This window comes from Peromyscus maniculatus, chromosome 21 (assembly GCF_049852395.1).
Source record: "Peromyscus maniculatus bairdii isolate BWxNUB_F1_BW_parent chromosome 21, HU_Pman_BW_mat_3.1, whole genome shotgun sequence".
Classification (NCBI taxonomy): domain Eukaryota; kingdom Metazoa; phylum Chordata; class Mammalia; order Rodentia; family Cricetidae; genus Peromyscus; species Peromyscus maniculatus.
Genome location: NC_134872.1, coordinates 52,662,027 through 52,673,223, shown reverse-complemented (window position 1 = coordinate 52,673,223; position 11,197 = coordinate 52,662,027).

Sequence of the window (11,197 nt, the reverse complement as noted above, 5' to 3'; positions counted from 1 at the left end):
CATGCATGGAACCCTGAGTTGGGAACCCCAGAACCCATATCAAAGCCAGGGGTGGAATGTGCTTGTAGCCTCAGCACTGGAAACAACTGCCTGGCTGTCTATTATTGCCAAAGAGCTGCCAACAGGTAAGGACTGAGGGAGCCCCACTTGTCACATAAAACACCCCACAGACAGAAAAAAGACAGGTGAAGACTAGTCCTCAGCAAAGGGGAGACAGTCTTTCTTTTGTCCAAATGGTGTTGTAGCCCCCACTTTCAGAAGGGATATTCTTTTTCTACGTGACTTCACCTTTACATTTACAAAATGGGTTGGTTTTATCCCGCTGTTCTCAATCTGGAAATAGTTTGGTTTAATGAAGGAGGAGTAATAACTACATTTAGTATCAAACTTTTAAGCCATGTAGTTGAATTTACGGTCACATCACTTGACAGTTTCCCCCAATGCAGTAGGGAAAGGGAGGCTTCCTGCTTTTCCAGGACAAGGAGCTATGGATCCTGCTGGGAGTGAACACACACAGAGGGTCTTTCAGTTTCTTTGTCATACCCAAGAGCATCACTGAGCAGCTCTGGGATGTCCAAAGGGGATGCCCATGTCTCTGTGTGCCTTGTGGTCTTCAAAGGAGTGTAAAGCTCTGTGTTCTGACTATTATGTAAAGGGCACTTGTTCCAATCTAGTTACAGTTCAGTTTGTGCAGCCAGTATGTGAACAGCTGCTGTGATGAGAGCGCTCTGGAAACCTCTGAGGACAACTGTACTCACATTCTGAGAGGTAGAGGACCAGAAAACACAGGGGACTTTTCTTTCTCTTTTAACCAGCCACATTGAAGATTCACATACATGCCACTTAACTTACTCATGTGAAGTGAGTGTCTGGTCACTTCACCCGACAGTTTCCCTAAAATGTACTAGGACATTTCAGTAAATAACTCAATCACTTTCAGTAGATTTACAAACCATGTGAAACATTCATAGTCCAATTTTAGAACATTCCCATTATCACAAAAGCTAAAAGAAGAGGAGGAAGAGGGAAGAGAAGAGAAAAGGGTATAAGGAAGGAGATAAACAGATGGATAGATAGATAGATAGATAGATAGATAGATAGATAGATAGATAGATAGGTAGGTAGATAGATGATGGATAGGTAGACAGATGATAGATAGATAGACCAAATTTCACTTCAGACTGATTATTACAGGGTTTTTTTTTCTTGTTTTGAGTGAAGGGTTCGTGTATTTAAGGCTTGCCTCAAATTCTTTATGGAATGGAGGATGGCCTTTAACCTCTGGTCCTTCTGCCCTGACTTCTTGAATGCTGGGATGACAGGTGAGTGTCACCACACTTCTAAGTCAGAGTTGGTTTTTTGTTTTGGTGGTGGTGGGTGGCGTGGGTGGTGGTGGATGACTTCAGTAGCTTCTTAGGGAACCAGCTTTGGTAACATTTGCTAACTCTATGTCATGGAGAGCTGCCATGTGTACTGTGGTATGTTTCCAGGCATCCTTGGCCCCTTTCCTCTGGTTGCCAGAAACATTTGTAGACATGGACAAATGTCCTCTGGGGAGGGAATAGTTCTGAGGACCATTAATCTGCATTCTTTCTATCATGACTACAAACAAATAGGAAACTTGACAAACAATACTACAAGAAATTCAGAAACCAACATGATAGTATTTTCTTTGAGACAAAAGTCTCATGAGACCCAGGCTGGCCTTGAACTTCCTGTGGGAGTCTGTCAGAGTCCAGTTCTGACCTGCTACCACTTTTCAAAGGGTTCTTGGGTGGAGGAGAGAGGAATGAGGAAATGATAGATGGAAAGACAGTGACAAGGAGAAAGATAGAGACACAGGATAACTTGGGGAGCTTTATTCAAAGGGGCTTTTTGTAATATGCCAAGGGGAGAGGCAAAAGACCTCCCCCTTGCAAGATCAAATTGCACCATACAGCCAAATGCAGACCCTTTAAAACACCCAATACCCACACCTGTGGCCAAAGCATCCCATTATGCAGCCCTGCCGGGTAAAGCAAGCTCAGATTCCCTGACCCTGAGTAAGGTCCCACTAGGAAGCCTCTGTGGCCCATCATAGCTTCCTGTGCAGCCAAGGATGATGTTGAACATCTGGTTCTCCCACCTCTACCTTCTGAGTACTAGGATTATGAGAATGAGCTATGACACTCAGTTTATATGGTGCTGAGATGAAACCAAAGGCTTCCTTAGTGTAAGGCAAGGACTCTATCTACCAACTGAGCTACATCTTTGATTTTAGAAATTAAGTTGAAGGAAAGGAAGGGGCAAGAGATTACATTTGTTTTAAAGCATTGTAAGTGGTGAGATATTGGGATTTGTATTAATAGGAGGTAGACTGCTGTCCCGGTTCTTTGTCTGGTTTTATGATCTTGAACACCGTAGTCTGATTTGGTGAGTCTGTTTTCTCAGCAACTGTTGACTATGTCTTAGTCCAGTGCTATCTACAGAATGATGATGTATCTCTTCAGGTGCACCCTTGCCAAGGGAAGACATTGTCTGTCCAATATTGTCTTGCGTTGACTGGGCACTTACTCTGTGCCAAGTGCTGCTGTGGTAAATGCATTATTTTTTATTCCTTCCTCACGGCAATCCTACCAAATGGTAAAAATTATCATCCCCAGTTGTAGATAAGGAAACCGAGCCACTGATCCATTAAGTGACTTACCCAGCTCAGAGCATGGTATATGTAGAATTTAGGAAGTAGACTTGAAAACGGGTATAGTTGACAGCTCTGCCCAATGACGATGCCTGTGAAGTGTGGTCATCAGTAAGATGCTCTCAGTATTGAAGAATTCTGGGATACGTCCATAGATCAGCATTGCCTACAACCCCACGGATGACCTTTATGATTAGCCAAGTTTGGAGATGGTTATTTCATGCTTGGTAATGGTTCTTATCAGTACCAAATAAATATTAAATAAAAATTAGTTAATTAAAAATGAACTAAGTAAAAATTTCTGGTTTGGAAGTATATTAGTTACTTTTCTGTTGCTGTGATGAACTATCGTGACTAAGACAACAACAGATGGGAGATTTATTTGGGCTTATGCTTCCAGAGGGAAAAGAGTCTACCATTACAGGGAGTCTTGGCAGCAGGCAGGCATGGTGGCGGTACAGGAAGCAGACTGAGCAAACAGGAAGTGGGCCAAGCAATGAACTCTCAAAGCTTGTCCATCAAGGCCCCACCACATCCCCAGCTAGGACCACCACTGGGGGTGACCAAGTGTTCAAACGTATGAGCTCCTGAGGGCCATTCTCTTTAAGCCACCACATTCCACCCCCTGGCCTCCACAAGCTTGGAGCCATATCAGAATGCAAAATGCATTAGTTCAACTTCGAAAGTCCCCATACTCTATCACAGTCTCAACATCGACTAAACGTCCAAGGTTTCTTCTGAGACTCAAGGTAATTTCTTAATCTTGCCTGCTTGCAAAATAAAAAAGGAAGTTGCATACTTCTGATGTATAATGGCACAGAATAAATATTCTCATGCTGAAAGGGTGAAGGGGCCATAGAGAGGAAATACTGGAGCAAGGCAAGACCAGATCCCAGCAGGGCAACCATCAATCTTAGAGCACCCTGTTTGGTATCAAAAGCCTCATAAGGCTCTGCCCTTCTAGATTTAGTGACTGCCTCGAACATCTCTCATTAGCTGGCTCTACTCCCTGTGTGCGGCTCTCCTTGGCTCTGGCATCTCCAACATTTTAGGCTATTCACTGTAGCCCAGGCTTTACTTTAGCTTCAGACAACGGCCTCACACGGACTTCCCTGCAACACGTTGATGGCTTCGTTTCCCTCTGAAACAGAGGGGAAGAGGTAAGACTTCTTCTCTCTGGTGCTCTTTTTTTTAAAAAAAAAAAAATAATGATTTATTTATTTTTATTTCATGTGCATTCATGTTTTGCCTGTCTGTGTGAAGATGTCAGATCCCCTGAAACCGGAGCCATAGGCAGTTGTGAGCTGCCATGTGGGTGCTGGAAATTGAACCCAAGTCCTCTGGAAGAACAGCCAGTGCTTGCTCTTCAATTGCTGAGCCATCTCTCCAATCCCTTATAATCTATTTTCTTTTCTTTTTTGTTTTGTTGTTGTTTGTTTGTTTTTGAGACAGGGCTTCTCTGAGTAGCCACAGCTGTCCTGGAACTTGCTCTATAGACCAGAGTAGCCTCGAACTCACAGAGATCTGCCTGCCTCTGCCTCCCAAGTTCTAGGATTAAAGGTGTGCGCCACCACCCCCACTCCGGCACTTCATACCCCTAAAGCTAATTTTTTTTTTTGTGGACAATGCTGCCAAATTTGGGTATTTTTCCAGTTGGGATGACCCCTCACCCCCCTTACCACATTAGCCTCATCTTTTGTATGTTGAAGAAATTGCTTTCTAGGAGCCTGAAACTTTTCCTTTCAGAAAGAAACTTACCTGGATGGTCTTGTCTTGGGGAACCTCTCCCTTTGTTCCACTGCAGAGCAGGAGGCCTCTGTGTAAGTGCACTAATTTCTCTAACCATCACAGCCTCCCTGTCAGCACAAGCATCAGAAGTGACGTTCCATTGCCTCGTGCTCTTTTTCTCTCCAAACTGTACGTTTTGTATTTCTCTCTGCCCCACTTGCTCATTTTTATTTAGCCCTGAGTAAGGGAAATCAGCAACAAAAGCGGACTCAATGTTATCTTGACATTTCCTCTGCCCAAAATGAATCTATTACTTTTTAATTTAACCCCAGGCAAGTTCTCAGGGCACTGGCTGAAAACAGCCATATTTTTGCCAGAATTTCAAGTGAAGGGCCCTTGGCCTGGTTGCAAATACTGTTCTTCTCTGAAGCTTCTAGGGCTGGGCCTGCAAAGGGCTCATTTCTCTGAGCACTCCTGTATTCCAGGATTTTACCAGCATGGTCCTTTCTGCTCTGCTCACAACATTCAACCGCTTTTCTAGTACCGTTCCAAGATCTTCCACATTCCTCCAGCCAACAACACAATCGGGTTCTTCACGGCAACAGCCATTCTTTTTTTGGCTGTTGTATTACTGACTTTTATGTTGCTGTAATAAAACACCCTGACTAAGGCAACTTACAGAAGAAAGAATTTTCTGGGCTCACAGTTCCAGAGGGACAAGGGTCTATCATGGAGGGAAGACATGGTAACAGTCAGGCATGACGTCAGGCCAGAGTAGCAGAAAGTAGGGTCAGGCTAAGAAAAGAACTCTCAAATCCCACCACCAGAGATATGCTCCTTCAGCAAAGCCATGTCTGCTCTCCAGACAACACCATCACCTGGGGACCAAGTGTTCCAATACATGAGCCTATGAGGAGGAATATGTTCATTAGAGCCACCACAGCAAAGTTAGGACATGTATAAAATCCTCTACGCAGCTGGAAGGGGGCAAGGATTGACAGGTTGTCTCTGCTTTCCTTTAAAAAGTTCCTTAAAGACATAGAAAACAGATTTATATTTTCCTAAGTGTTAACATGATACCCTTATCTTCAGTCACATTGTTTTTATTCGTTTTAGATTTTATTTTTAATTATGTATAATTGCATGTGACTCCATGGGAGGGTAGAAGAGGCCATCAGATCTTGTGGAGCTGGAATTAAAGGCATTTATGAGCTTTTTGAGTGCTGGGAAGAAAACTCCATTCCTCTGCAAGAGCAGCAAGGGCTCTTAACAGCTGAGCCATCTTCCAGATCTATTTTTCTTTTCCTTTCTTCTTCTTCTTCTTCTTCTTCTTCTTCTTCTTCTTCTTCTTCTTCTTCTTCTTCTTCTTCTTCTTCTTCTTCTTCTTCTTCTTCCCCCCCCCCTCTCTCTCTCTCTCTCTCTCTCTCTCTCTCTCTCTATATATATATATATATATATATATATATATATATATATTATTTTGAGACAGGGTCTCGTGTAGCCCAGGTTGGCCTCGACCTTGCCATGCAGCGATAGATGATCTTGACCTTCTGGTTCCCCTCCTCTACCTTTCCAATGCTGATGTTGCAGACACACACCCTGGCATTGCAGGCATACACCACCACACCTAGTTTTATGTAGTGCTGGGGAATGGACCCAGGGCACTTTACACATCCTAGGCAAACACTCAACAACCCACTGATCTACTCTTCTAGTCCCCACATATTGCTGTTAAAGTTAAAAACCTTAAGTGTTAATTGGCATAATCATGGTGCATATATATGGGGTGCACTGAGATCATAGAGTGTGCAAAGATCAAGGCAGGGTGATTGGCGTTTCCAGATCTTTAAACTTTTTAACACTTGATCTTATTGGGAGCCTCCCCCCTTCTATTACTTTACAAAAGTACAATAATTCTTTAATCCCAGTGCTCAGGAGACAGAGGCAGAGGCAGAGGCAGAGGTAAGGCAGATCTCTGTGACTTTCAGGCCAACCTGGTGTATATAGTGAGTTCCAGGCCAGCCAGAGCTGCCAGTGACACTGTCTCAAAAAACCATCCTTAGTTGTCATTGCCATGCATGGCTTTTCCTCCTTCCTGCTTCCTCCTTCTCTGCAGCTGGGCCCTCTCTACATGTCAGCGCATGCGAGTCTGTGTGGATGGGACCACTGGCTCATTTGAGCAGACACGTGTCAACATCACTCGGAGAAAAGGCAGTAGACTCACCACATACACACAGCTAACACGATTGGGACCAGTTTGAGAGCAGCAGTCCTCTGGCCTCCAGATTCAGTCCTGTCTGTGTCGGGACTCTAGACTGTCTTCTTAGCTATGTTCCCCTTCCCTGTCTCTCCTTCCCAACCTCACCCCTTCCCTAACACACACACACACACACACACACACACACACACACACACACATACACACACACAACCTACACCACAGGTACACACTATACATACACACACACACCCCATGTACACACCACACACACACAGAGTGGAAGGGACAATGTGTGTGTGCGTGTGCGTGTGCGTGTGCGTGTGCGTGTGCGTGTGTGTGTGTGTGTGTGTGTGTGTGTGTTAACCCTTTGTCCTTCCTTTGCTGTTCTGTAACTTGTTAGGGTAAGTTACAATATCTATGGGGTTTCCTGGCAAGAAGAGGTAAATTCTTAGACCCTAACACCCTTGATTGGGGGGGGGGTATGATTATATGATATTGGATCCAATCCTAATCCCCTCCTATCATTATTAGATTCATAGAATCCTAAAGGCCAGAGACCTTAGATCCTGTCTTGTGAAATTCAACTCTCATTTTAGAGTAGTATCAGTCTCAGAGAAACTTATTTGTAAAAGACTGTGGAGTTGAAAGCAATTGGGGCTTGTTCTGGTTCTCTCTCTCTCTCTGTCTCTCTCTCTCTCTCTCTCTCTTTCTCTCTCTCTCTCTCTCTCGTGTGTGTGTGTGTGTGTGTGTGTGTGTGTGTGTGTGTATGGTGTGTACATATGTGGCGTGCGTGTATACTGGGAGTTACAAAACCAAGTGAAGAAGGTTAGACATGCTCAGTGCAGCTTGTACCCATGGTGGGCACACTCACTCAGTGCAGCTTGTACCCACGGTGGGCACACTCACTCAGTGCAGCTTGTACCCACCGTGGACACACTCACTCAGGGCAGCTTGTACCCACAGTGGGCACACTCGCTCAGTGCAGCTTGTACCCATGGTGGGCACACTCGCTCAGTGCCGTTTATACCCACGGTGGGCACACTCGCTCAGTGCAGCTTGTACCCACCATGGGCACACTTGCTCAGTACAGCTTGTACCCACCATGGGCACACTCACTCAGTGCAGCTTGTACCCACCGTGGACACACTCGCTCAGTGCAGCTTGTACACACCGTGGGCACACTCACTCAGTGCAGCTTGTACCCATGGTGGGCACACTCACTACTCACTCAGCGCAGCTTGTACCCACAGTGGGCACACTCACTCAGTGCAGCTTGTACCCACCATGGGCACACTCAGTGCAGCTTGTACCCACCATGGGCACACTCACTCAGTGCAGCTTGTACCCACCATGGGCACACTCGCTCAGTGCAGCTTGTACCCACCGTGGACACACTCGCTCAGTACAGCTTGTACCCGCCATGGGCACACTTGCTCAGTACAGCTTGTACCCACGGTGGGCACACTCGCTCTCTTTCTGTCTAGCCTCCAAATCCTCTGAGAGAGAGGGACTGGCTGACTCAGTCAGTTTTATAATTAGTTCTTCAGGAAAATATCTTTTTCCTTTTTCTTTTTCTTTTTTTTTAGTTTAATTTGTTTTAAAGATTAATTTATTTTATTTTATGTGCGTGTATGCTTTTACCTGCATATATGTCTGCACACCAAAGTCAGGAGAGGGTATCAGATACCTTGAAACCAGCCATGGACCTCTATGAACTCCATGTGGATGCTGGGAAGCAAGCCCAGGCCCTCCACAAGAACAAATGCTTCTGATGGCTGAACCATCTCCCCAGCCCAGAAAAATATTTTTGTGTGTGTGCCAGATTTTTCTGACCCATAGGTCAGCCCTGCCTGGATCCATCGCCTGTGACCAGCCTGGTAGTAGCCTTCATTCTTCTTGTAAGGGACTTTAGAGTATGGAAGCCATTAAGCTTTGTTGGACTTCCACTTCAAGCATATTCTCCCATAGCTGGGAGACAAAGGTGGACTTTGTTCAGGTGGGTGTTCATATTCCTAGTTCAATGTTTCTTGCTTAAAAATATTTTATTTTAGGAGTGTGTGTGTGTGTGTGTCTGTACGCGTGCAGGTGTGTGTGTGTGCGTGCGCACGCATGCGCCATATTGCACACATAGAAGCCAGAGCCCAACTTTGTGGAGTCGTTTCTCTCCTTCTGCCCTGATGTGGGTACCAGGATTTGAACTCAGGTCACTGGGCTTGCAGAGCAAACACCTTTACCTGCTGAACGATCTCATTGGCTCCTAGTCCAGTGCTTTTACTGTGGCTAAGTCATCTGAGTTCTCAGGGGGTCAGCATTTTCTTCCTCATGTCCTTCCTGTCAGTTCGCTGCTTCTCAGACCCTGCATAGCATCCCAGAGATTAGAGCAAGGCTCTTTCAGAGCTTGATACGATTCAAAAGTATCTGATTGAATTATAACCGAGAATGACTTACTCTATTCTTTTTGAGAAATTTACATTTGTGTGTGTGTGTGTGTGTGTGTGTGTGTGTGTGTGTGTGTGTGTGTGTGTGGTGTGGGTTCTTTTGCACCGTGAAGCGTCTGTCACAGAAGACAACTTGTGGAAGTGAGTGCCTTTTACCCATTGAACCATTTTGCTGCCTGTCCTGAGCACTTTATTAAAAACTCTAAATTAAAAATAATATTTTGGGGGCTTAGCAAACCAAGAACTTGATTCTCTTATATTTAAAATGTAAGTGAATATTTCAGATTTCACAGTTAGCCCCCTGAGATAACACCGAAGCTCCTGCTCCTTCACATCTGTTTCTCTTGGACATAAGCATTTATTGATGTAAGCTTCTTCTGGGAACCGTCTCTGATCATCTTGCGGGCCTGGGTATGTCCTGCTTCCGTTTCCATTTTCTCAAGATCAGTTTTAATTTCTCTCTCAACTTTTTCGTGACCTGTTGGCTATTGAGGAGCACATCCAATTTCCCGGGTTATGCCATTTCCAAAGATTTTGAAAGCACATATGCTACAAATGACAACTGAGTCACTTGAAAGTGTCTTCATTTCCTTGTGTCGGTACAGTTTGGTGAATTCTGAATTTACTTTGTTGTTTTGGCCAGTGTTTGCCATGCTCTATCTTCCCCTCTGCTGCTGTGGTAAAACACTCTGACCAAAAGCAACTTCGGGGAGAAAAGGGTCTGTTTGGCTTGTACTTCCAGGTCACAGTCCATTTTTGAAAGAAGTCAGGGTAAGAACCCCAAGCAGGAACAAGCATCCAGGAGCTCTGACGGGATGTTTCTTGCTGGCTGACTTTCTGGTTTGCTCAACTAGCTTTGTTATATAGTCCAGACCCACTTGCCTAGGGATGGTGCTGCCCACAGTGGGCTCGTCTCTCCCACATCAATCAATCATTATGACATTCTCTAAGAGACATGGCCACAGGCCAATAGGATCTAAGAAATCCCTCACCTGAAACTTCCTCTTCAGGTGACTCTAGGTTGTGTCGAGCTGACAGCTGAACCTAAGCAAGGTAGTCATCTTTAATCCGAAAAAAAAAAAATGGAAAGTATAAATACCCTTACCGTAAGGTTTTATGCTGAGACACCTGTAAGGAAAGGCAGATTAATAAGAAAAAGAGGAAACAACACAATTCAATGTACATTTTTGGAGATGAAGACCCAAAGAAGCAGGGCAGCCTGTGTATCAGTTACTTTTCTGTTGCTGTGTTGGTGGAAGAAGAAGGACAGATGTATATGGATGCGATGACTTCCTTACGGTGCAGGTATCAGCAGCAAAGTAGAGGGAGGACATAGGAGTGGTGAAGAGGGGGCATCAAAGATGGTTCTGGAAACTTGGCTTATACGCAATGGCTTATAGCACCATTATACGCAAACTGACGGCGGCAACACCTGAGCTGCTGGTTTAGCAAGAGGAGGTAAGAGGTGCTTTCTGAACTGAGCGAGGACATTTCTCTGTTGAGGAAGAAGCCTTTAGCAAAGCGATGGATGGTCTCACTGGAAGGATTGGGCCGGAGGTAAAGAGCTGAGGATGGAGAAGGTGTAACAAGGACAGAGACCCCTTGGGGAGCCAACATGCTCTCTGGAAGGAGGCAGTGCTCAGCCCCATGGGTGCTGGGGGTCTGGGGATCGGCAGCACAGAACAGGAGGTGGTGCAGATGGCCGTATGATGAGAGGGACGGCCAAACCGAAGAGATGAGGATGTGGATACGGAAAACAAATTACGTTTACTGGTCAAGAAGGAAAGGATCAAGTAGCAATTTTAAAACAACTTGAAGGTGGAGCAGGCTAACACGCCAGGGTTTGCTTTAATCCTTTAAGCGTTTATTGATGTACACAGAGATGACGACACCCAGGTGTCCTATGTCTGGGGACAACCAGAAAAGGGAGGTACTTCAAGAGGTCAGGAGAAAAGTTGGGAAGTGAGAGGAGGGAGCTATAAACTCACGACCCTAAGAAGCCTTGACAAGGACAGTGACTTGCCTATGGAGCAGCATCAGCAGGTGAGGTCTGCGGACTCAAAGGAGAGGCACTATCAGAAGAAGGGAATGTTGGGCCACAGGGCGTGACCTTAGGGCAAGCGATGGGTCAAC